Source organism: Eptesicus fuscus, chromosome 7 (assembly GCF_027574615.1).
Source record: "Eptesicus fuscus isolate TK198812 chromosome 7, DD_ASM_mEF_20220401, whole genome shotgun sequence".
Classification (NCBI taxonomy): domain Eukaryota; kingdom Metazoa; phylum Chordata; class Mammalia; order Chiroptera; family Vespertilionidae; genus Eptesicus; species Eptesicus fuscus.
The window spans coordinates 46,810,953-46,838,635 of NC_072479.1; the positions used below are offsets into that span (position 1 = coordinate 46,810,953).

Consider the following 27,683-nt stretch of genomic DNA (forward strand, 5'->3'; position numbering starts at 1 on the left):
GATTACACCTGAGTTTATTAATCAGCTGCATGATTCTTTTGCTTTCAGCTGAGCTTCTTTAGGTCTCTGCAGTCATGTACATGCCTGGAAGACAGTTCTGCCAATCTTGGCTGAGTTCACTCACATACTTGAAGCTTTGACTGGGACAAGTGGGCTGACTCTGCCTGCCCCACATATTCCCTCATCTTTCATCAGATTAGTCCAGAATTGTTCATGGCAGAGGCAGCGGTTCCTAGACTTAGAGCAGAAAACACACAGGCTTTTTGAGGTCTAGGCTGGAACTGGTAAACTTTCTCTCTGTCCCTTTCTATTGGTCAAAGCCAATGACAAAGCCAGTTCACATTCAAGAAACAGGGAAAAAGGCTGTATGTAGTTTTTGATGGAAGGATCTGCAAAGTCACATTGCAATGGACATAAATAAAGGAAATAAAGAAGGACTTTACTACAATCTGTCTATCACAGTGACCTCTGATGGATCAGTTTTTTAGCAACCAAGTTATTTCTGTTCCCATTTTCACTGTGGTTCATCCTCTTTATTCAGCCATCCATTCATACAACAAACATTTACAGACCTACTAGCATATCAGGCACTATCCTATGTACTGGGAATACAGACATGGAAAACGTAGTCAAAATCCCCATCCTCCCCTTGTGGGGTGTATATTGTAATGGAAGTACACAAACAATAAACAAAATACTTAAATAATTTTTATGGTTTTCTCAAAAGTTATAAATCCTATGGAGAAAATAAAGCAGAGAGGTGGAATAGGGAGTGCTTAGCATGTGCATTCTTAAGTAGGATAACTGATCCTGTGAGACTTGAGGAGGAAGTAAAAGTCAATGTTCAGTCTGCTATGTTTAATCTGCAATTGCCCCAATGAAATATCATGCATCCATTAAAAATTAAGTTATGGAAGACTATTTGACTTTTAGAAATGTATGTTTTAAGGTACCTTCCTATGCTAATCACACAGAAATGATAAATAAAATGCAAAAAGAGAAAATAGAGACAGCCTAGCCAGATTAAATTAGAAGACCATAATTTTGTGAACCACAGACAGAACATACTGGTAAACACAAACCAGAAAGTAAGATGAAGCTGTAGATAGTCTAGGACCTGAGCCAGGTTTACTGCTCAAATGCAGGGATTTAAGTGTGGTTTCCTGCCCTTAAAAAGTCTGAAAATGCTTTAATTAACCACTTCCTAAGGCTACACCATACATATGCCCACTTATCTATGACAGTAGGAAAATGCACATATGTATAGCCCCAAGTCCAGGACTGAGTTGCTCATGTGCTTGTTGAAAAGATTTACTCTCTCTTTAGTATCGCCACAGGGCTGTGGCCCCAGTCACTAACTTAAGACCTGGTTCTATAATAAGGATCCCTGGAGAATTGGACAGAGGCCTACCAAGGATGGGGTGAGCCCAGAGAGAGAAAGCAAAACCAAGTAAGAAAAGGGAAAAAAAAAACCAACTCCATTTCAAGATGAGCCTATAACCTAACATTTTTAAACATATGAGCAAAACTAAGAAAATAGTCAATAAAATCTACAATCATGAGATAAAATCTATCCAAGTAAAATAAAATTGAATTATATAAAATAACTTTAATATAAGTATGTTTTTGGTCCTCAAAGAGATAAAAGAACTTATAATAACTACAAAAAGAATGAAAAATCATGTAGCAAAAAACAGCCAGAAATTAAATCAGAACAGATGGATCAGAAAAAGAACAATTAGAAATAAATGAAATATATAGTCATTGAAACAAGATAATCCAATAGATGACATAAATTCTGGGCTGGACAGAGATGAAGAGCAAAATATAAATTGGGAGATAGTACTGAGAAATTAAGATATGCAGATGACACCATCTTACTGGCAGAAAGTAGCAATGATTTGAATCTACTTCTGATGAAAGTTGAAGAAGAAAGTGCCAAAGCAGGACTGCATTTGAACATCAAGAAGACAAAAATCATGACTACAGAAGATGTGCACAAATTTAACACAGACAATAAAGACATTGAAATTGTGAAAGATTTTGCCTAGCTTGGTTCAGACATCAATTTAAATGGTGACTATAGCCAAAAATCAAGATAAGGCTGAGACTCCGAAGGGCAGCAATGAAAGAATTAGGAAAGATCATCAAGTGCAAAGATATGTCATTAGAGTTATGTCCAAAGTTATGATCATCTACACCCCCACATTCCCAAATACTATGTACAAATCTAAAAGTTGGACAGTGAAGAAGGCTGAAAGGAAAAAAAATTATTCACTTGAAATATGGTGTTGGAGGAGAGCTCCACGGATACCATGGACGGCCAGAAAGATAAACAAGTAGGTCCTTAGAGCAAATTAAGCCTGAAACATTGCTGGAAACAAAAGTGACAAACTGAAGCTATCCTACTTCGGGAACATCATGAATTGTAGAGTTCTTTGAAAAAGACAACAATGCTGAGACAAAAAGAAGGCAGCAGGAAAAGAGTAAGATCAACTATAAGATGGATTGACTCCATAAAAGAAGGCATAGGCCTGAGTCTACAGGAGCTGAGCAGGGCTGTTGATGACAGGACACTGTGGACATCACTGATTCACGGGGTCACCAGGAGTTGGAGCCAACTCAATGGCATATCATACACACACTAAGAAATTCACACAGAGAACAAAAAGAAAAATAAATATTAAAGAGCAATGAAGAGATACAGAGTATGGATTGAGAGGTATCAACTTATGTCCAAAAAGATTCTAGTATCAGTCCATCAAGCAAACAAAAAATATTTATTGAGCACCTATTATATTCCAGACACTTTTCCAGGTACGGGACATATCAGTGAACAAAAGGAGAGGAAAATCCCTGCCCTCGTAGAGTTTGCATTCTTGATGGGGGAGAAAGACAAATAGTATATCAGGATCTTCTCAGGAAATAGATGGCACACTCAAAAGATGAAGCTATAGTTAAATGGCTCTTGGGTGTGATAAAGCACTCCAAGGCTAGTAACATGAGGAAGTCACTACCTGAGGCTTGAAAAGAGCAAAGCACAGCATGACAGAGAGATGAGAATTCAAAAGTTCCCACAATCTTAGAAAAAGACTGATTATTAGAACCACAGAAATAAGTAACCATCAAAACCAGTTTTAAACCAGTTCAAATGATCAACAAAAACTCACTTCAGTGAACATGCTTTTGCAAACCAACCACTGTCAGGCCCTCATTCTGAAAGTTAACCAAATAGGGATAGACACACTCCAATAAACAGGCCTCTGGAAGTCAACTAATCAAGAAGAGTCTTGCTGAGTAACAATACTTTGCAGATGAAACCGACCCACTAGAGCCTCTGAAAGCCTGCCAATCCCTCACCTCCTTGCTTCTCTAAAACCCTATGTGAGACCAGTAGTTTGCTCTGTCTGGGGACACTATGTTGACTAGCATAGTCTCCTCGGATAGAGGAATTTGGGGAAACACATACCCTGAACTGTCTCTCTTCCCCACATGCAACCTTTTGACAGTGCCTTCTGTGGCTGAACTCAACTAGAAGCCAGAGAACAAAGAAGATATGTTGATCCCACCCACAGATGTCAGCTTCCCAGGGCACAGAACAGGATGGGTAAGGTGAAGAGTGGATCAGAAGGGGCAAAGGAAATATCTAGAACAATAACAAACATACCACATCTTTATATATAAAAGCCTAAGCAACCATTATGACTGGTTGACCGAACAACTGTTCAACCAGTTGCTATGATGCGCACTGACCACCAGGGGGCAGACACTCAGCACAGGAGCTGCCCCCTGGTCATCAGTGCACTCCCATAGCCAACCTCCTGTGGCTGGCCAAACTTCCACAGTCCCTCCCCCAGCCGGCCAACCTCCTGCGCTCCCTCCCCCAAGCCCGCTGGCCCTGCCCCCATTGTGGGACAGGGTGAGACAGCCCCAATCAGCCCTGATTGCCAGCCAGGCCAGGGGACCCCACCCATGCACGAATTCGTGCACCTGGCCTCTAGTAAATAAATAATGTAATAAATTAGAAGGTTAAAAAACAGAGAAAGTAGGGTTGTGAGTATTAGGGAAGAGAGGGGAAAAGATTGAAGTATTATCTGGGGTTTTCAGGGTAGGTTTCATTACAAAAACCACATTTGAGCAGAGACTTGAGAGAAGAGAAGGAATTAGCTGTTTATATTTGAGAGGAGAATAGTCCAGGCGGCAGGAACAACTTGGGCAAAGGCCAAGCAAGAGATTGCCTGGCATGTTCCAAAACAGTGTGGCTGGAGTAGCATGGGCGAGGGGGGTGAGGAATAGGTCCTCATACGCCACTGAAAGGATTTGGGCTTTGTATTAGTTTGCTAAGGCTTCCATAACAAAGTACCTCACACTGGTTGGCTTAAACCAGAGAAAGTTATTTTCTCACAGTTCTGCAGGCTAGATGTCCAAGATGAAGGTGTCAACAGGGTTGTTTTCTTCTCAGGCCTCTTTTTTTGACTTGCAGATGGTTGCCTTCTCACTGAATGTTCACATGGTCATCCCTTGGTCTGTGTGCTGTCTGAATTCTTTTAAGGACATCAGTCATATTGGATGAGGGCCTACCCATATGATCTCATTTTACTTTAAATACCTCTGTAAAGGCCCTATCTCCAAACACAGACATACTCTGAGGTATTGGGGGTTTGGACTTCAACATATTAATTTGGGGGTGTATCATTCAGCCCATGACAGGCTTTTACTCTGAGCATAGGGAGCCACTGGATGGTTTTGAAGAGATGACTGGCATAATTTGATTTATGTTATAAATGTCCAATCTGGGTGCTGTTCAGAGCTTAGGTTAAAGTGGAGTGAGGGTAAGATTGGAAGCAAAGAGACTGATTAGGAAGATATTTTAAGATTAAATATCAATAATTCAAGGGAAAAGTGATGGTGACTAGATCCAGAGTGGTAGCAGTAGAGGTGATAAAAAGAGTCATATTCAGGATATATCTCTAAGGTAGTCCATGGGATTTCCTGATAATTAGGATGTATAATGTAAGAGACAGCTTTTGGCTTGAGCAATTTGAAGAATGGAACTGCTACAGCTGACTTTGGGAAGGCTAAAGGGAAATAACCTTGTGAGAAAAGAGGTAAGAGCTCAAGATGAGGCATTTGAGATGCCTACTAGACATTCAGAGGATATGCCAATAGGTGTGGAGATCAGGAAGGAGGCCTGGATAAGAGGTATAAACATGAGAGTCATCAGAACATAAGTGGTTTTTATTTTTTTTTAAATATTTTTATTGATTTCAGAGAGGAAGGGAGAAAGAGAGAGAGCTAGAAACATCAATGATGAGAGAGAATCATTGATTGGCTACCTCCTGCACGCCCCCTACTGGGGATCGAACCAGCAACCCAGGCATATGCCCTTGACCAGAATCAAACCAGTGACCCTTCAGTCTGCAGGCCCATGCTCTATCCACTGAGCCAAGCCAGCTAGGGCAGAACATAAGTGGTATTTAATGCCATTAGACTAAGTCCAGCCGGTGTGGGTCAGTGGTTGTGCGTGGACCTATGAACCAGGAGGTTATGGTTCAATTTCTGGTCAGGGCACATGCCCAGGTTGCAGGCTTGATCCCCAGTGTGGGGCCTAGAGGAGGCAGTTGACCAATGATTCTCTCTCATCATTAATGTTTCTCTCTCTCTCTTCCTCTCTGAAGTCAAGAAAAAAATACATTTAACAAAATAAAATAAAGCCATGAGATTAGATGATCAACAATGGAGTAACTATAGAAGGGAGGAGAGACCAAGGGTTGAGCCCTATGTCACTCCAATATTAAGGATTGGAAGAAAAGAGGGACCTGCAAAGGAAACTGAGAAGCAGCAGCGAGTGAAGTACAAAGGAAATGAAGGGAGTTTTGGCTCCTTGAAACGAAGTGAAGAATGTTCATCAAGTAAAAGAATGTTTATGTCAAATGCTACTAAAAGTCAATGTTCAGATCATAAGCAAGATTTTTTTCCTCAGCTGTTTAGAGTTTATGGATGAGCCTGTAGAAGGAATTCCTCATGTCTGTTACTGTTTTCCATTTATGTATTTCCACCAGTTCTTTTCCTATTGTTTCCATCTCTATGCTGAATTTAGCCATCTTTCCATGCATGTTGTCCACCTTTTTCATTAGAGCTCTTAGCATATTAGTCATCACTATTTTAAATTCCCTGTCTGATAGTCCCAATATCTGTATAATATATGAGTCTGGTGCTATTAAATGCTTTGCCTCCTGATTGTGTGTGTGTGTGTGTGTGTGTGTGTGTGTGTGTGTGTGTGTGTGTTCTTGCTTCTTTGTCTGCCTTGTAATTTTTTGTTGAAAGCCAGACATCTTATGTATGTCAGTAGATACTCAGGCTACTAGTTATTATTTATGTGTGTAGTAGTTTAAGTACATGTTCCACATGACAGACAGGGGAGGACTGGGGCCATCCCCACAGTGGCAGCTTTTCCTCACCCCCAGGTCTGCACCATGATGGAAGCTTTCTCAGGATTTTCATCCTGACCCCAATCTTTTTTGTGAATCCATGCAGAAGATCCCCAAAGTAGCTGTGAATTCCGCTTGTGTCTGTGGCCCTTGAGGTTATATATTATCTAACTAGCCTACATTCAGGCTCTAGCAATTTGTTAAAAATCTTAGCCAAGTTCTATTCACCAGTGGGTCTGCCCCTGTAAACAAGTGCTTGAGTCTCATTGCTCCTTGGAGGTACCTGTCTCTCTTTAGATTTCAGGTTAATTGATTTCCCTGTGACTTCAGTGCTCTGATGGGTTCAAGAAACTTCTGAATTTGCATATTGGAACTTTTTATGGTTGTTAGCGTGAGAGTGGTGCTCTTTCCAGCTTCCTACATCATACACAGACTCCATAAGTCCCATTTCATTAATCTTTACCTCTGTGACTTCAGGCAAGCCATTTATTCTCTCTGGATCTCACTCAGATGAAGTATGCCAGAAAATCTCTAACGTCTCTTCCAGCACACATGTTCCATGGCTCCAATAAACAAAGCATCTTCTAGAGAAGACAGTTGCAGTTACCTCATTGGCCCCTATCACAGCTGCATCAGCTCACAACATAGGAAGCAATGGGATTGAAGAGAATTCAAACTCAACTTCTATATAATAATCTCAAAATCATAATGTGGCCTGACTTCCTAGATCACCCTCTATTCCTCAGTTCCAAGACAGAAAGCTAGTTTCAATTCAATGAGTAGTGCAGGATTCTGTAACTCATTTCCCCTTAGTTAACTGTCATCTCTAACATTTATTTTCTTTCATGCTGGACTTTGTGACATCTTTAACACATTCTTGGATGGCTCTACTACTCTCTTACATTCTCTTCTTCCTATGATCTTTGGCAACTTTGAAAAAGCTTAGAAGTTGTTCCTGCCAGGAAGTGCTTGTATCTCCCTGGTTCTATTGCTCAGACTATGGAGTGCTTTATCCTGAGGATAGATGCTGGAGAGGTATGAAGAGTGAGAGTCACATGGACCAACTCTACCAACTTCACAGGCTTTCTCAGTCCATCATCACAAGAGGAAGACTAAAAGGTAGTCTCTTCCTCCTTGGATATTCCAAAGGGAAAAAAAAGAGTTTTTAAATCTATAAACCAGTACAGCTAGAAAGGAGCCTAACACGATTCCCAAACCATTGAGTGTGGCATGGCAATATACACATGGCATTGATGAATCCTTAGCCTGTCGTTTCCTCCAAGTCTCATACAATTGATTACTGGGTTTTACAGACCAGAGTTGGCTACGACATAGAAGCAAGTGTCCTAAGTTCTGGAGAGCTTTGCCTCATGCCTGTCCAGCTTTTCTGTTTATTTTTATGTCTTACTCAAGCCCCTTCTCTTTTGTAATTGATGACTTTCCAGGCTTAATGTTTAGCCAGGGGAATTAGCAGATAACCCAAGGCAATGATTTCATTGCTATTGACTCAAACACTGCCATTATCCTGGAGAATACAGAACCTTATGGTTTCTCCTTTCTAGATTCCTTTCAAAAAAGTGCAAAATCAAATGGTTGTTAGATGGCAGGAAGCTGAACTGGGCTTAGGGCTTTGGACAGAGTGACTGTCTGTTGGCAGAGCTTTGCTACCTGGGGAATGAGGGAGCCACACACCTTCTCTTTAGAGTGGCCTCAGTGAAGACAAGTTTTATAAAATGTCTTGACACTCAATCAGTCCATTATGTACTGAAACAATGTTTCCTTTCTTTTGATTTCCATAACTTGTTTAGGATTTGTAAATTTCCTGGATCAAATTTTTGAGAACTATTTTAACTTTTTATTTCTTTTCTATACTGTCTCCACCCCTCAATTTCCACTCTTTCTTCTTCCTGAATTTACATCTGGCAAACTAAAGTTGGTGGCTCTCCAATGGTTTGAGTCCCTCTAACATTCACAGGGAATGCTTGAAAATAGGAGGAGACCAATGAATAATGGACAGACCAATATGCTTCACTTCAACTTAGGATGGGGTAATAAACATTTAGTTTAGTCTGACCGAAAATGTGGACTCTGCAATATACCTCCTTTTATGGACTCTTCAACACAGTCACTTGACATATGCTTATGACACAGCCAAAGAGAATGGGGGGAAGAATATCTGATCTCACACACCTTTCCTGACAGAATTACAAGAAGTAAGGTTATACCACGGGAACACTCAATCTTGAAATGAGGTGCAGAGTATAGCCCTTGTTAGAATGAGACTGGAAAATGAGAAAAGAGGAGAGGAACAAAGTAAAAAAGAAGAAGGAGAAGAAGGAAGAGGAGGAGGAGGAGGAGGAGGAGGAGGAAGCATTTTTTAGTACTTACTATGTACTTGACAATACAATGCACTGACCTTCATCATCAGAAGATAATGCTGGGCTCATTATCTTCTCACCAGCTGTGATGACCTGGGCAAGTTACCTAACCACTTGGTGCCTCAGTTTTCTCACCTTGGATGTGAGAGTTAAATGAGAAAATACCAATTAAGAGCACAGAACAGTGCCTGGTAAACAATGAATCTATTCTGGCTATTACTGCTATTCATCACATTTAGTTAGATTATTTGTCACAGAATCAAGAAAGTGTTTCCATCCAGGATATGGGCTAGTCATTCATTCACTTACTCTAAACTTATCAATTCTTTTACCTTACTTTAAATGTCAGGGCCTCAGGAAAACATTCCAGTCATAATTTGCATCAAGTAATCTTTCTATTCTCAACTAATGGGTGTGTAATTCACTTAACTCCTAATCATACTTTTTCCTTGCAATGTCCCTGTTGAGCTTTAAAAACTACTAAATCCTGACACCCCCAGTGTATCTGATTCAATTTATTTGCGGTGTTGTCTAGACATCAGAATTTTTTTAAGCTCTCCATATGATTCTAACATGCAGCCAATGTTGAGACCAATAGTATAGACTGAAAGGTTACTGAAAGCAGAGACTAGTTGTTATTTGTCTTTGAAGAATTAAGAGAGAAGTATTTGAGTCAAAGAAAACAAGATGTGCAAAGACCCTGAGGTGACAGAAATTTAGAAAGTTCCAAGGACTGAAAGATCCCCACTGTCACTGGAGCACAGAGGGTGAGGGAGAAACCTAAGATGAAACTAGATATAGGAATATGAAGTCCTTACAGGTTTTTAAAAGAATGCTAAGCTTTATTTTAAGAACAACAGAAAACCACTGTTGTAAGTATGAGTGTCAGTGTACTGAATAGGATTCTCCAGAGAAACAGAACCAATAGGATATAGGTAGGTAGATGGATAAATGATAATCACATATATGTATATAATTTATATAATTAATTATATATAATTACATATATAATATTATTACATTTTATGTATATGAAGAGATTTATTATAAGGATTGGTTCATGTAATTAAGGACACGGAGAAGTCCCACAATCTGCTGATCTACCAACTTCAATCTGAAGGCCCAGAAAAGCCAGTGTGTAGTCCCAGTTTAAGTCCAAAGGCCCAAGAACTGGAGCACCAATGGTGTATATCCTAGTTCAAGGGCAGGAGAAGACTGATGTTGCAACTCATCAGTCAGGCAGACAGAGCCAGTTCTTTCTTTGCCTTTTTATTCTATTCAGGCCCTCAATGGATTGGGTGAGGCTCAGCCACTTCAGGGAGAGCAATCTTCCTTAGTCTATCGATTCAAATGCTAATCTCACCTGGAATCACCCACACAGACACACCCAGAAATCATGCTTAACCTAGTATCTGCACACTCCACAGCCCTGTCAAGCGGACACATAAAACTAACCATCACAGTGAGAGAGATGCCAGAGATGGTTTCAGAATTCCTCTTTGGAAATACCTGGTGGTGACAATCTGATTCACAAGGAGGGCCCACGTATGAGTTCAATTTGCAGAGCAAGCACTCTGTTTATGAAGACTGCTTCTTTAATACAGATCTGGGGGGTATGAAGAAGGAGCTAGAGGTTTCCAGGATAGCCCGGTGTTGGCTGTCATGAAAACGCAACTCTCAGATTGCCTGCATTGGGGAGAGTAACAGGTGGCCCACATGCTGTGCTCTGAACCTGTTACTGTGTCCACACCAAGGCCACACTTCCCACAGGTGCTCCCAGCCAACAACAGAATATGGCATGGATACTAATGCAGGCCCATTTCTGTGAGACATGGTATGAGATGGCAATTTTGACACAGACTCCTCATGAGCCAGGGAGAAACTTTTTTAGAACTGCACTGTAGTCTGAAACTCTTCCTACCCAACCTTTCTTCCTTCCCTGTCTATTTTCGAGGGATCAGGCCAGCATCTCTCAGTGTAGGCTGCTGTCAGCTTTCCTGACAGTAATGTAAATACCTAACATTAAGTGTTTGATTGCCCAGGCAAACACTTCAAAGACACCATCTCAAATAAACACATTGCCAGCTACACAAATAGATGAAGAACCAGGCCTCCCCACCCATGAAGTTCCCCTTTTTAGAAAGCTCTAGTTGGCTTAGATAACTGACCATTTGACTGAATGCTTGATTTTGCCATGTACCCTCCAGGATCTGTGAGTTATAAACCTTGTGTTCTCCAAGTTCCTGATGGTTGTTGCTGAGGTGCATCATCATAATAAGAATCACAAGGGCCAGTCCAGCCACACATTGGCTGCCGTCAGGGAAATGTCTATGGGCCTCACCACAAGTAGCACAGGTCCAGTTGAGGGACCCCAAGCATTTCAAGCCAACAGCATCACCATCGATAGGCTGAGACCGGCCCATCTCCTTCAACTTCTTCACTTTTCCCCAGTAAATTCTTGCACATCTAACCATGTCTTGGCATATGCTTTTCAGGGGACCCAAACTAACAAAACTCAAAGACAAAATCAGATTGCCATTTTGGAAAGCTCACTCTGGATGCTGTGTAACAATGGATTGGAGGAGTGTCAGAGTAGACTTGGGTAGACCAGATAAGAGATAGTATCAATAAGCCAGGCAAGAGTTAGTGGTGTCTTATAGCAGGATGGTGTCAACCCACATTCACAGTAAGCATAACAGACACCAGATTTAATGATGATTTCAAGTTTTAGATCCCACCTGCCTATTTGTGGAGATCAGCTCCTCATATCCTGTGAGTACCTTAAGGTCTAAAAGAAGTAGAAAGTATATTTGGAGGACTTCTGTACCTGTAGCCAAAAAAACGTGGTGAAAACAAGTACTGACACCATGGAATTTGGGATGGTTTACTTCAGCTAGTTTTAAAATATTCTACAATTCAGATCACGTTCAAGATTTTAGCGTTATGAGATTGTTCAATGACAGAAAGATTACAGCATTGCTATTTGTACAGCATTACAACTTGTTGAAATAGGGCATGCAAAGTTAGCCACAAAAAAAGTTTCTAAATTTCCCCCATAGACTCTGTCACTCAGTTCTTGAAAAGCAAAAATGGAAATGTAAGTAGAAGGTAGTTTAGAATTCATTTAACTTAAGAGGGTGACTTCTATTTTATAATCAAACTGGTAATGAAAAATCTCCCTGGAAGAAGCAAGGATTTTCCAGAGATATCCCATCAGAGAGTCACTAAAAAAAGTATACTTAAGAAAGTGAGTCTCTTTCATTCGCCTTCATAATCATGTGTAGGCAGCATCTTAACTGACATTGCTGCAGTTGTGAATGAGCTGCAAGTATATTTTAAAGATCAATCTCCCCACGAAAGGGGACCCATTTGGCTAAAAATTTCAGTGGCGCCTTGGTGACACAGCAAGGGAAACCTCTCAGACTCTGAGCGCTGGAGCAGGAAGTTGGAGGGTGGGGCGGGGGTTTCCACCTACCAGTAGAATGGGTGTTTGTCATTTCCTCAAATTCCTTGAGACCACCCACAGGCATGAAGGATGATGAGCAAAGCTTGAGGAATAGAGACAATCTTCAAAAAGGGCTTCCTGGGAGACTCAGACAATAAGAAAGTAATTTGTTGTTTTTTATGTCAGCTGATGTGGCTTTTGATCATTCAGATGGGACAGTTCTGCCTGGAAGGTATCAATCTTTTTTTTGTTCCAAACCCTAACACAAACAGATACAAATCAAAGGAGGTGTTCTTTCAATAAAGGAAATTCCAGAAAGGATGCCTAGGCTTAATTAAAATATAACCCTTTGTTTCAAGGGCTCTTCGTCCCCTTAAAAAGGAAACACGCTACCCGAGAAGCATGTGCTGGGGCTGGTGAGATAGAATTCTTCTGCAAGTAAGGATCTGTCCACACTGGGGCAACATCTTGGGGAAGCCTTGAAGGGAATGTGCCTGGAGTCCCGTCTGACTTAACTCATCATCACAGTCCTTCATCACAACATAATGAGTGTTATTACTTCCTCATGTGGCCTGTGGGCTTTGTTAATTAAAGAATGGAAAGGTAAGTAGTTCCAACAGTTTGCTTTTAATTAATCAAAAGATGTGTTTTCCATCTTCAAGTTGCTGGGCAGCAAGTATTTCCTCTGCCTTCCAATACCCAAAAGAGTTAAGGGGAAAAAACTCAGCTGCTGGTTTGAGATTTTGTAGACAGCACAGCAGATAACTGATAGTCTGCTCCTTTTCTAACTTTAAAACCGATTCTGTTGGCCAGACTTCTGCCTATAACATAATGGTAGTTGAAAAGAAATAAGAGGTTGCCCCATACCATCCTATCAATATAAATAAAACCGTCTTAAAGGTCCATATCTTAAACTCTGGTGGGTATCTGACACAGTATTAGGTAATCAGGAAGCACTCAGCACAGAGGAAAAGTGGAACTAACAATTACTGAATGCCTATGATGCCAAAACTCTGTCATAGTATGCTATCTTTCTGCTCACTTGACTTACTGACACTTCTAGCGTTAGGGTCATTCCTTTACCATCAAGCATTCTCTACACTTTAAATAGAAATATATTACCTGGAAGGCAAACACACCAACCCATTCCCAAGCATCACACTTAGGAAAGGTAGCATTTCAGAAAACGAGCAGGGCACCAGTGTGTTTCCTTCTGGAGGGAAGTTAGGAAAAGTCTGGAGCAGGGGTGTCACATAGCCTTTAATTGAACGTGTCAGCCCTCCACAATTAGTGTTGGCTGCTGCCCGGAGCTCTGTTTTGAGAAGGAGACGAGGCAAAGAGTCTAACCTCTGTGGCAAAGAGAGCTGCAATGGCTTGGTGATATCTGCCTTGCTAGAGGGAAGATAGCAAAGGAGGATCAGCTATGGAGCCCTGCTGGGAAAACTGGGCCTGCTGAGCTACTGAGAAGTAGAAATATAACGGGAAAACTGTCTTGTAATAAATACCCAAATCTTTTAAGTTCATTTCTACAAGAGAATCTCTGTACAGCTGTGGCGGAAGACCAGAAAGCCTCACTCTTCTTCCAAACTCACTTTCCCCTTGGGGATGTCTCATACCATGGTGACCAGTGAGGAGGCAGGCCATGTTCCTGTTCACTTAACTATTCTGGCTCATGTGTAGACAAGTGGCCCTTCCCTCAACAACCTGTAGCACACCTGAAACAGGTTGATTTCTTTGAAGACAATATAAAAAACACTGAATGTTAAGAATCTTTCACTATTCCTTTTCTCTAATTCTAAGCCCAATTCTTCCCAGTTCTCCTTCTGAACATAGATGGGGTGGGGTGGGGAGAAGTTCTCCCCTTTCCAAGTCAAACACTCACCTCCTTTCTGTTCTAGGAGAAATGAACAAGAACAATTCCTCTTAGTTAAAACCTTGCCCTGAGCTGTGGGCTCTGCAAAGTAGATTGTCCTCCCCAATGTGGGTAGGCATTATTCTATCCACTGAGGGCCTAAATTTAAAAAAAAAAATGTGGAAGGAGGAGAAATGTACCCCATTTGTCCCCTCCCCTTTCTTTATGCTTCACTGATTAAGTTGGGACATCTCATCGTATCTTATCTGTACCTCAGAGTGGAATCTACACCATATGCCACCCTGGTTTACAGCTCTCCGACTCAGATTGAATTATACCATCAGCTTTCCTGAGTCTGCAGCTTACAGGTGGCAGATCATGTTGCTCCTTAGATTCCATAACTGTGTGAGCCAATTCCTCATAATATATATGTGTGTACATGTACACACATATATATTCTACTGGTTCTATTTCTCTGGAGAACCCTGGTTAATATACTATGTATGGAGTGCCAACAAAATGGTCCAGTCAGCTCTATACTAATTTTTTTTTTCTATTAGCTTAAATCAATTCAAAGATCAGGCCTCTATATGAGCAAATGCTTGAACCAAAGAGTAATCAACACTTTTCAGGAATAAGACAGCTGAAATAAAAGTTTGGATGGGGGGATTATCCAACTCTTCAGGGACCCTCTACAAGCATCTATAATAATAAAACGTAATATGCTAATTAGACCGGACAGCTGAATAACCTTCTGTATGTCCTTCTGGACGACCTTTTGGATGACCATGCTATGACACCCACTGGTGCCAGGCCAGCCAAGGCAAGTGTGATGCGATTGGTCGGGGGCCCGGCCATCGCCCCATGATCACCCTGCAGAGGGAGGCCCAGGCCACCAACAGGTGGGCTGCGGCAGTGGGCGGGGCCTCCCTCTGCAGGGGCTCGATCAATTGTCCCAAACAATGAAGCCCAGGCTACCCCACGGGGGCGCTGTGGTGGGTGGGTGGGGTCTCCCTCTGCAGGGGCGATCCATCATGGAGCCCCAGCTGGGTGGGCAGGGCCTACCTCTTTGGGGTGATCAATTGCGGGGCTCCCAGACTATGTGAGGGCACAGGCCAGGCTGAGGTACCCCGCCCCTGCCAGTGCACGATTTTCATGCACCGGGCCTCTAATCCTATCTAATAAAAGAGAAACATGCAAATTGACCGTAACTCCGCTACACCCACAAGCCATGCCCACCAGCCAATCAGGAGAGAGTATGCAAATTAACCCAACAAATATGGGAGCTGGAGCAAGCAGAAGGCTTGGGTTGTCTCCAGTGATGGAGGAAGCCAAGCTTCCTGCCCTCCCTGGCCGGCCCTGGCCTCTGCTCAAGGCTACAAAGTTTCAATTACAGAAGATAAATAAATCCCAACAAAGATGGCAGCGGCCACAGAGCTAGAGCCAGCCGGAGGCTTGGGTTGCCCCTGGCAATGGAGGAAGCCAAGCTTCCCGCCTACCCTGGCCGGCCCTGGCCTCCACTCAAGGCTACAAAGTTTCAATTATAGAAGATAAATAAATCCCAACCAAAATGGTGGCAGCCACAGAGCTGGAGAGAGCAGGAGGCTTGGGTTGCCCCCAGCGATGGAGGAAGCCAAGCTTCCCGCCTGCCCTGGCCGGCCCTGGCCTCCGCTCAAGGCTATGAAGTTCAATTATAGAAGATAAGTAAATCCCAGATACCAGGGCCTCTGCTTGGGTGGCCAGGGGGCGTGGCCGGCCTGCAAACCACCACAGAGCCCTCACCCAGGCTGCCCCACGCCCCAAGGGAACCCCCACCCTGATCTGGGACACCCTTCAGGGCAAACCAGCCGGCCCCCACCTGTGCACCAGGCCTCTATCCTATCTAATAAGAGAGTAATATGCAAATTGACAATCACTCCAACACACAAGATGGCTGCCCCGATGTGGTCAAAGATGGCTGCCCCCATGTGGACACAAGATGACCGCCACAAGATGGCCAGCAGGGGAGGGCAGTTAGGGGCAATCAGGCTGGCAGGGGAGCAGTTAGGCATCAATCAGGCTAGCAGGGGAGTGGTTAGGGGGTGCTCAGGCTGGCAGGCAGAAGCGGTTAGGGGCAATCAGGAAGGCAGGCAGGTGAGCAGTTGGGAGCCAGCAGTCCCAGATTGGAGAGGGTGCAGGCTGGGCTGAGGGACACACACCCCTGTGCACAAATTTCATGCACTGGGCCTCTAGTATTCAAATAATATTACCAACAGAAATTTTAACGTCTTGGCCAAACTTCCATTGCTCTTACTCAATTAAAATCATGGGGGGAGTGGGGAGATGTAGAAACATCTTTAAAGTATCCATGAACTAGCAAGAAACTAAGTCATATTCAGGCCAAAAACAAAGTGAAAGTGGGAACCCAGAAAGTTAAGGAGAGCAAGGTAGACATCTTTCACCCTGAAAACATTACCAAATCAGCTGATCTTAAACATTAGTTGTCTTAGAATACAGTTAACAAGTACTGGAGAATTCATAAGTGGATTGTATAATGGGAGACTATTCACAAAGTGAGGATCCCAAAGGCCTGCACTCTCAGTGTAAGGATAAAATACTAGTATAACCAATAAGCCCCACTTGAAAGCACTGAAGGGAAAATTGCCTTCAAACATTGATGCTGAATAGAGAGGGGGTGGGGAGAAGAATGAAATTCCCCTTGAGGAATGACCCTCATAAGCCAACTCTCATATATAATTGAGCCCAAATTTATACCAACTGAATGGTCTAATGATCCTCAAAATAAGAATTTACTAGGCCCTGGGTGACATGTCTCAGTGGCTAGAGCATCAGCCCATGCACCAAAGGGTCCCGGGTTCCATTCCTAGTCAAGGGCACATACCTGGGTTGTAGGTTTGATGCCTGGCCCCTAGTCAGGGAGCTTGTGGGAGGCAATCAATCAATGTGTCTCTCTCACATTGATGTTCCCACCCCCCTCTCTCCCTCTCCCTCTCCCTCTCTCCCTTACCCTCTCCCTTCCACTTCCTCTAAAAATTAATTGGGGAAAATATCCTCCATCGAGAATTAATTTTAAAAAATTCACTAGACAGGGACCAGACTCTTAGTGCCCTCAAGTATGTTACAGAAACAAATGCAAACTCACATTCGAAGAGCCTCAAAGAATTTCATCCTAGAAAAATGGGTAGTTCTCAGTAAAAAAACAAAAACAAACAAACAAAAAAACCCTCTATGAATAAAAGCTAAAAGAAACCACAGAAGGAACATGGCAGCGGGAAGGGAGTGAGCAGTCTGCGTGGCCCCGCACCCGCAGGAGGAAATAGAGGGAGCAGCTGAAACGAGAGGAATCCAGCCCGAATTGGTGAAGGAGAAGTGGCTGGTGAGACAGTTTGCAGCTGGGAAGGGCAGAGATCTCCTGGAAAAAGGTAAAACAAGGTTCTGGGCATTAGAATCTGCCGGATCTCTAAACCCAGAAGGTCAGGGGAAAACTACACGGCGCCAAGCCGCGTCCCTGAGGACAGGCAAAGTGTCTGAACTTGAGAAAAAGGGTCCACGGGTCTGCGGGAGGTAGTAGATTTTAGACCTTGGAGTCTGATTTGAGATCTGAGCTCAGAGGCAGCCCTGAAGAGCTAACTGCCCGACCGCGCAGTGCCGGCAAGAGAGGAGATTGCAAAGACACGGTCCCGCTTCGCGCCGGGGCCTGCGTCTTTCTCCACTGAACCTAGTTCGTAGGACCTTTCAGATACAGACACCTACCCGTGCTGAGGTGCAGGAGAAGGGGAGGAGTGGTGGAACCTGGGGAGAGTGGGCAGAGGTGGAAGCGTGTCTGGGGCTGAGTCACATCGGATCCCCGGTTGCCATTTTCTCCTAAGAGATAACCCCTCCCTCCAGTCTCCAGGCAACCATTATAGCCACACCCAGATACCACTCTGATTAACACTATAGGATTTGAATACTCCCTGAGGCCATAGGTACCGCCCAAAAGAAAAACCTTTAGTATCTATTAAGCAGTTATACTACCAGAGCTCCTCAGAGTGCTTCAGTGTGCCTCGCTGGCAAACTTACCGAGGGTGCTCCTCTGAGCTGCCACTGGGAGTAAGCACCTATCCACCACAGGTACAGCATTAAAAGCTGAGTCTGCCCACCCCACAACTACAGAACTCTGGGCAACACAGTCACGCCTTTCCAGAGTGCAGGCCCCCCCGAGCCACATCACCCCAACAGACGGTTCCTTGGAGCCACTGTGAGTCCCCACTGGGCAAGTGTAACTTCAATTTAGGGTGCAAGACAGAAAAATTTGAATACTACCCTCCACGACTGCTGATCTCTAGACACTGCAGTTGTGCCTCTCAAACTCGCAGGCCTACATCAAGAGAACCCAAATAGTTCAAGTAGGGAACTACATTTGATTACCAAGCCCAGGAAAACTGAGAGATTATACCAGTAGCACCATCACCAAAAGATCCTGGGTAGCAAAGCAATTGGAACTACAATCAAAACATTACAGGAAAACATGGGGAGACAGAAAGGAAATTCTCAAAGGAAGGAACAGGAAGAATCACCAGAAAGGGAGTTAAATGAACTTGAGGCTAGCAGCTTAACAGAAAAAGAATTCAGAGTATTCGTTATAAGGATGTTTAAACGGATGGATGACAAATACACACAACTCAATGAGAACTATAAGGAGCTGAATGAAAACGTCACCAACATGAAAAGAAACCAAGAGGAAATGAAGAACGACATAGCTGCAATAAAGAACACAATGGAAGGCTTAAAGAGTAGAGTAGAAGAGGCTGAGGACCGCATCAGCGAATTAGAGGACAAGGTAGGAAAAAACACACAAACTCAGCAGCAACTGGAAAGGAGACTTAAAAAGCAAGAGGAGAGCCTAAGGGAGCTTTGGGACGACAAAAAACGAAACAATATTCGAATAATGGGGATAAAAGAAGGAGAGGAAGAGAAGCAAGGACTAGAAAACCTGTTGGAAGAAATAATGACAGAAAATTTCCCTGATATTGACAAGAAAAAAACTATCCAAGTCCAAGAAGCATTCAGAGTCCCAAACAAGTTGAACCCCAAAAGACCGACATCAAGACACATCATAATTAAATTGACGAACACCAACGACAAAGCAAGAATCTTAAAGGCTGCAAGAGAGAGACAGAAAGTTACCTACAAGGGATCTCCTATCAGAATATCAACTGATTTCTCAACAGAAACACACCAGGCCAGAAAGGAATGGACTGAAATATACAAAGTGATGCAAAACAAGGGACTGAATCCAAGAATACTATATCCAGCAAGGCTATCGTTCAAAATTGAAGGTGGAATCAGAAGCTTCACAGACAAAAAAGGGCTAAGAGAGTTCATCACTACCAAGCCGGCAATGAAAGAAATGCTAAAGGGGCTGCTGTAAAAAGAAGATAGAGAAAGGCAAGAAGAAACATAAACACTAAGGAAAAATATGTCAACAAACAGGTACTTATCAATAATAACATTAAATGTAAATGGATTAAATTCACCAATAAAAAGACATAGGGTAGCTGAATGGATAAGAAAACATGACCCATATATTTGCTGTCTACAAGAGACCCACCTCAGAGCAAAAGATTCACACAGACTGAAAGTGAAGGGATGGAAAAAAATTTTTCAGGCAAATGGAAATGAGAAAAAAGCTGGGGTTGCGATACTTGCATCAGATAAAATAGACCTCAAAGTAAAGGCCATAATAAGAGATAAGGAAGGCCACTACATAATACTAAAGGGAGCAATCCAGCAAGAAGATATAACTCTGGTAAACATTTATGCACCTAATGCAGGAGCGCCCAAATACATAAAAAATCTCCTGGAAGATATCAAGGGAGAGATCGACATCAATACAATCATAGTAGGGGACTTTAATACACCACTGACATCAATGGATAAATCCTCTGGACAAAAAATTAGCAAAGGAACAGCAATTCTAAATGACACACTAGATCAGATGGACTTGACATCTTCAGAGTATTTCACCCCAAAGCCATGGAATGTACGTTCTTCTCAAGTGCACATGGGACATTCTCAAAAATAGACCACATTTTGGGTAACAAGCAAAGTCTCCCCAAATTCAAAAAGATTGAAATCATATCAAGCATTTTCTCAGACCATAATGGCATAATATTAGAAATAAACTACAATAAAAACATTCCAAAAATTCAAACACTTGGAGGCTGAATAGCATGCTACTAATCAATGATTGGGTTATCAATGAGATCAAAGAAGAAATTAAAAACATCCTGGAAATGAATGACAATGAAAACACAACATTGCAAATCCTATGGGACACAATGAAAGCAGTCCTGAGAGGGAAGTGTATAGCTCTACAGGCCTATCTCAAAAAACAAGAAAAACTGGTAATAGATCATCTAACTCAACAACTCAAAGAATTAGAAAGGGAGCAACAAGAAAAGCCCACAGTGAGCAGAAGAAAGGAAATAATAAAGATCAGAGCAGAAATGAATGACATAGAGACTAAAAAAACAATACACAAGATCAACAAAACCAAGAGCTGGTTCTTTGAAAGGATAAACAAGATTGATGAACCTCTAGCCAGGCTCACCAAGAAGCAAAGAGAGAGGACCCAAATAAACAAAATCAGAAATGAAAGAGGTGAAATAACAACAGACCCCAAAGAAATTCAAAGGATTGTCAAAAAATACTATGAACAACTCTATTCCAACAAACTAGACAACCTGGAGGAAATGGACACATTCCTAGAAAAACACAACCTTCCAAAACTTACTCAGGAAGAGACTAAAAATCTCAATAGGTTGATAACTATGGAAGAAATTGAAGCAGTCATCAAAAAACTTCCAGCAAACAAAAGTCCAGGGCCAGACGGGTTCACAGGGGAGTTTTACAAAACATTCAAGGAAGAGCTAAAACCTATCCTCCTCAGACTATTCCAGAAAATTCAAGAAGAAGGGACACTCCCAAGCTCCTTCTATGAAGCCAGCATCACCCTAATACCAAAACCAGATAAAGATAACACAATGAAAGAGAATTACAGGCCAATATCCCTCATGAACATAGATGCCAAAATCCTCAACAAAATTCTAGCAAATCGAATCCAGCAGTACATCAGAAAGCTCATACACCATGACCAAGTAGGATTTATCCCTGGGATGCAAGGATGGTACAATATTCGCAAATCAATAAACGTCATACATCACATAAACAAATTGAGAGATAAAAACCATATAGTCATATCAATTGATGCAGAAAAAGCATTTGACAAAATCCAACACCCTTTCTTGATAAAAACTTTCAGCAAGATGGGAATAGAAGGATCATACCTCAACATAATAAAAGCCATATATGACAAACCCACAGCCAACATCATACTCAATGGGCAAAAACTAAAACCATTTCCCCTAAGAACAGGAACAAGACAGGGATGCCCACTCTCACCACTCCTATTCAACATAGTGTTGGAAATACTAGCCATTGCAATCAGACAAAAAGAAGAAATAAAAAGCATCCAAATTGGAAAAGAAGAAGTAAAACTGTCCTTATTTGCAGATGACATGATACTGTACATAGAAAACCCTAAAGACTCCATCAAAAAAATTATTAGACTTAATAAATGAATTTGGCAGAGTAGCAGGATACAAAATAAATGCTAAGAAATCTATGGCATTTATATACACCAATAATGATCTTACAGAAAGAGAGACTAAAAAAGCAATCCCATTTACCATCGCACCAAAAAAATTAAGATACCTAGGAATAAACTTAACTAAGGAGGTAAAAGACCTATACACGGAAAACTATACAACACTGAAAAAACAGATAGAGGAAGACATAAACAGATGGAGGAACATACCATGTTCATGGATTGGTAGAATCAACATCATCAAAATGTCCATACTACCCAAAGCAATCTATACTTTCAATGCACTTCCCATTAAAATTCCAATGGCATACTTCACAGACCTAGAACGAACTTTTCAAAAATTCATCTGGAATAAAAAAAGACCCCGAATAGCTACAGCAATCCTGAGAAAGAAGAATAAAGTAGGAGGGATCTCAATACCAGATTTCAAGCTATATTACAAAGCCACTGTTCTCAAAACTGCCTGGTATTGGCACAAGAACAGACATATAGACCAATGGAATAGAATAGAGAACCCAGAAATAGATCCAAATCGCTATGCTCAATTAATATTTGATAAAGGAGGCATGAACATACAATGGAGTCAAGACAGTCTCTTCAATAAATGGTGTTGGGAAAATTGGACAGATACATGCAAAAAAATGAAACTAGACCACCAATTTACACCATACACAAAAATAAACTCAAAATGGATCAAGGACTTAAACATAAGACAGGAAACCATAAAAATACTAGAGGAATCTACAGGCAGAAAAATCTCAGACATATGCCAAAAGAACTTCTTCGCTGATACTGCTCCTAGGGCAATGGAAGCTAAAGAGAAAATAAACAAATGGGACTACATCAAAATAAAAAGCTTTTGCACAGCAACAGAAACCATCAATAAAACAACAAGAAAACCCACTGCATGGGAGAACATATTTGCCAATGATGTCAACGATAAGGGTTTAATCTCCAACATTTACAGGGAACTCATGCAGCTTAACAAAAAGAAGATAAACAACCCAATCAAAAAATGGGCAACTGATCTAAATAGAAACTTTTCGAAAGAAGACAGAAGGAAGGCCAAGAGACATATGAAAACCTGCTCTAAATCACTAATCATCAGAGAGATGCAAATCAAAACAACAATGCGGTACCATCTCACACCTGTCAGAATGGCCTTTATCAACAAGTCAACAAATGACAAGTGCTGGAGAGGATGTGGCGAAAAAGGAACCCTCGTGCACTGCTGGTGGGAATGCAGACTGGTGCAGCCACTGTGGAGAACAGTATGGAGTTTCCTTAAAAAACTAAAAATAGAACTCCCATTTGACCCAGTGATCCCTCTTCTAGGAATATATCCCTGGGATGCAAGAAACTGGAAACATCAATCAGAAAGGATATATGCACCCGTATGTTCATAGCAGCACAATTCACCATAGCTAAGATTTGGAAACAGCCTAAGTGCCCATCAGCAGATGAATGGATTAAAAAACTGTGGTACATCTACACAATGGAGTACTATGCTGCGGTAAAAAAGAAGGAGCTCTTGCCATTTACAACAATATGGATGGAGATGGAGAACATAATGCTTAGTGAAATAAGCCAGGCAGAGAAAGATAAATATCACATGATCTCACTCATTTGTGGAATATAATGAACAACATAAACTGATGGGGGGAAAATAGATCCAGAAACAGAGAAACATCAATCAGAATGTCAAACCTCAGGGAAGAAATTGTGAGGTAACCAGAAACCCAAGAATGCACGAGAACGCCTTTCCAGCCATGCTAGCAATCATCAGATGTAAGGTAATTTTACCCGGGACAAGAGGGTAAGTATTTTGGACTTATGCTCCTGACTCTTCATGGGTAAGACCACTCATATAGGCTGATCCCCTGACTAACGTAGTCACCAATAATACCAAACACCTTGGTTATCCAGGAGGTCCATGGGGGGGGGGGCAAGAAAGTATAAATACACAGGGGTCTCCACCCAGCTTCCCTTTTGTATGACACAAAATCAAAACAATGCCCCTTTGTGTGTAAAATTAAAGAGAGGTTTCTGGCTTGTGTGGACACCAAAGAAAGGGTGTCACTACCATCACTACTTGCCCGTGGTAGAAGTGCAGAAAATGTAACCAAGACCTTGTCTATACAAAAAGAAATAGACAGCCAGTTTGAAAGGGTATTGCCATGGACTGGAACAAAGAATATCCTTACATGATATTATTCTACACTGTCATTAAAAATTTTCCCAGACTTGGATCACCCCCATTACATATAATAATTCCTCACACCCATGGGGTGGGGGGAATCATCTGTTTGGTGCTTGGAGACAAACGTAACACATCTCTAGATATTTTAGAATTACAACAGCATATTATATAATTACCCCAAACAAACTTACAAACTAATTCTTTGAATGTCTGGCAGCAATTTTAAAAGGACATGAAAGGGTTTAATCCCTTCCACTATGTAGAGGGCCCCCTGGGAAGGCACCTGAGCATTCTAAATTGGCCCCTCTTGCCCTTTTAGCCAAGAGGGACCTGCTTCTCACAATCCAATTGTCCACAGCTATTGCCTGAGCTTCTGTTCATGCCAAGGGTGAAACCTCATGATGGCTGGTACCATGGATGTGTCTCTCGCCCAGTGGGGTGAGCTGGGCCTCCCTGGAGAAGAAACCTGGGTTCCACAAGATATGTGATCAGTGCTGGGACCCTGCCAGCAGGCAAGGGGATCCCAAGACAGGTGCTGGGCGCGGAGGCCATGGGGGCATAGGCGACCAAGGAGACAGAACTAAACCTCACATCACCCTGCTTGGCCCCGGAGGATGGCTGGTTAGCCAGAGACGGGTAAGATTCCTCAGGGAAGGAACAACCTAAGACAGGCACAGTCGCACAGGGGCCATCAGGAGAGAACTTGGGGGTCAACAGAGGTGGGGCACAGACCTTCACGCCCCCAAGTTTGCAGGGGCCTGAACCCTCACCCCTGCTGAAGGAGATCTCCTGCCCCCATGGCTGCTCAGCTTCACATGCCCAGCTCAAATCGGGACCCAGGTAACAGAGACTTGGCCGACAGCAGATGCCCTCTCACCGCAACAAGACTTGATGGAGATGTCTTGCACCCATGATCCGGGGAACTGGGGTCTAGGATATCTAAATCCAGCCTAGCACCAGGAATGCTCAGGGCCTACTCAAGAAGGCAAATAATCCTCTCCACTAATAATTACAGGGTAAAACAAGATGGTTGTTAGAATATTAAATTTGACAGTAAAATAGTAGTCAAGTTTTCAGACTAATTTAAATTGGCCAACCAAAATAAGCAAATACTCTAGAAAAATCAATTGTACTGGACAAAAAAGCTGTTACTAAAGTGTTAACTAAAATTTTTATTGGTAGTTCATCTCATGGTAAAATTGCATAACATATAATGAACCTAAAGCAGTCACATTTTAGTGCAAAAAAGTAAAATTTAAAAGCTATCAAGATTACAGCATAAAATTTCCAAAAGCCTCCCAATATTTAAACCAAAAAAGGGGGGATAGTAGAAGAATATCATGTAAGGAAAAATATCCTGCAAATAAATTACATCTAGAAAATTTTTACTTTAGAAAATTAACTTTCATTTGTAATGCTAACAGCAAGTCACCCAGGTAAAACATACATGGTGTCAAAACAAGCCAAAGGAAAATCATTTGGGCAAAAAAATGAAAAAGGATCGCAAATCAAAGTCATAGAAAATATTCCTTTATTAACTTTTGGTCGAGAATATGTTTGTATGTTTTCAGAAAACAACTCCGAGACATGTGGATTCCTGCAATAGAGAGGAATTGACAGGAGTGCTCCAGCCATGAAGTCAGAAGAGAAACAGTCCAGAGATGGAAGACGCTGACGATGCCTTGCCATACTAGCAGTCAGCAGATATGCGTCACTGCAGATTGCCCAGGACCAAACCAGAGAGGGTCAGACCTGCAATACCACCATTTGTCCACCATCCAGAACTGAAATATCATTGCTGTTATGAACACATTAACAACTGTTGGACATAGAAACCGGGACTCAAAAGAACTGTTGGCCCAGAAAGAAACTCACTACAGACTGATTCATTTGCCTCTCAGCATAACCATTATTGCTTGTCTCATTTTCAGTTCCTATAAGTGTATTCCTAGTATCACATGAGCTCACTCATCTAGGGGAAAAGATGAACAACATAGACTGAAGAACAAGAACAGCATCCATCAGACTGTCAGACCTCAGAGGGAAAGTAGGGGAGGGTGGGGACAAGGGAGATAGATCAACCAAAGGACTTGTGTGCTTGCATATGAGCCTAACCAATGATCACGGACAACAGGGGGAGGGGGGCTTGTGTGTGGGGGGGATTGGGAAGGGAACGGGGGGAGGGGGTTGAGGACAAATATGTGATACCTTAATCAATAAAGTAATTTAAAAAAAAAAAAGAGAGAGAGAGAGAGAAGAGAAAACAACAAAAAAAAAAGAAACCACAAACCACAGAATCAGATTCTCAGTGACTTCAGGCACTAGAATCATAAGAATCACAATATGAATAAGTATGTTTAATACATTTCAATAAATAGAATATAGTCTGGATTATGTGATTAAGTAGTGAGCATATTTTTAAAGGAACAAAACAGAACTTCTGGAGGTGAAAAATATAGTAACTGAAATTAAAAAATTAAGAAATGGTTTCAACAGCATAAGACATAGCCACAGAAAGATGTGAGGAATTGGAAAACAAAACTGAAGAAATTATCTAAAATTCACCCTAAAGAGAAAGGAAAGACTAAATACAGATTAAGGTACATAGAAGATAGAATGAGAAAAACATTTTCAAAATATTAAAAGAAAAGACCCTGGCACTGCCTGTTACTCAGACATGTGGGCAACACAAAAACTTCTCAGCCTTTCAGGGTCTCGGAAGAATTGTCACATTAAGACACACTGAACTTTTCACGCCACCCAGGGAGGGCTCCATACAGCACTGCTCTCAGTTCCCACGTAACTCAAAGGGAAACTTTTCACAATGTCTGGAGCCCTCAATGTCCTGCAAATGAAAGAGGAGGATGTCCTCCAATTCCTTGCAGCAGGAACCCACTTAGGTGGTATCAAATTTGACTTCCAAATGGAACAGCCCATCTACAAAATGAAAAGTGATGGCATCTACATCATCAATCTGAAGAGAACCTGGGGGAGCTTCAGCTGGCAGCTCGTGCCATTGTTGCCATTGAAAACCCTGCTGATGTGTCCTATTGTCCAGGAATACCAGCCAGCAAGCTGTGCTAAAGTTTGCTGCTGCCACTGGAGCCACTCCTATTACTGCCACTTCACTCCTGGAACCTTCACCAACCAGATCCAGGCAGCCTTCTGGGAGCCAAGACTTCTGGTGGTTACTGATCCCAGGGCTGAGAACCAGCCTCTCACAGAGGCATCTTATGTTAACCTGCCCACCATCACTCTGTGTAACACAGACTCTCCGCTGCACTATGTGGACATTGTGATCCCTTGCAACAAGGGGCTCACTCAGTGGGTCTGATATGGAGGATGCTGGCCCAGGATGTATTGCGCATGAGTGGTACAATCTCCCGTGAACACCCGTGGGAGGTCATGCCTGATCTTTACTTCTACAGAGACCTTGAAGAGATTGAAAAGGAAGAGCAGGCCGCTGCTGAAAAGGAGGAATTTCAGGGTGAATGGACTGCTCCTGCTCCTGAGTTCACTGCTGCTCAGCCTGAGGTCGCAGACTAGTCTGAAGGCGTGCAGGTGCCCTCTGTGTCCATTCAGCAGTTTCCTACTGAAGACGAGCACTCAGCCTGCCACTGAAGACTGGTCTGCAGCCCCCCTGCTCAGGCTACTGAATGGGTAGGAACAACCACTGAGTGGTCCTGAGCTGTTCTTCCACAAGTTCTTAACAGAACGAAAATAAGG

The 27,683-nt window shown here is 42.3% G+C and overlaps 1 long non-coding RNA gene and 1 pseudogene across 4 annotated transcripts in view; one reads left to right on the top strand and one right to left on the bottom strand.

The window, feature by feature from the left end:
- The window catches only part of LOC114234157 (uncharacterized), a 168,275-nt gene that overhangs the window by 78,442 nt on the left and 62,150 nt on the right, over positions 1-27,683 (bottom strand). The window lies entirely within an intron of this gene.
- On the top strand, positions 26,782-27,644 carry LOC103292501 (40S ribosomal protein SA-like; annotated as a pseudogene).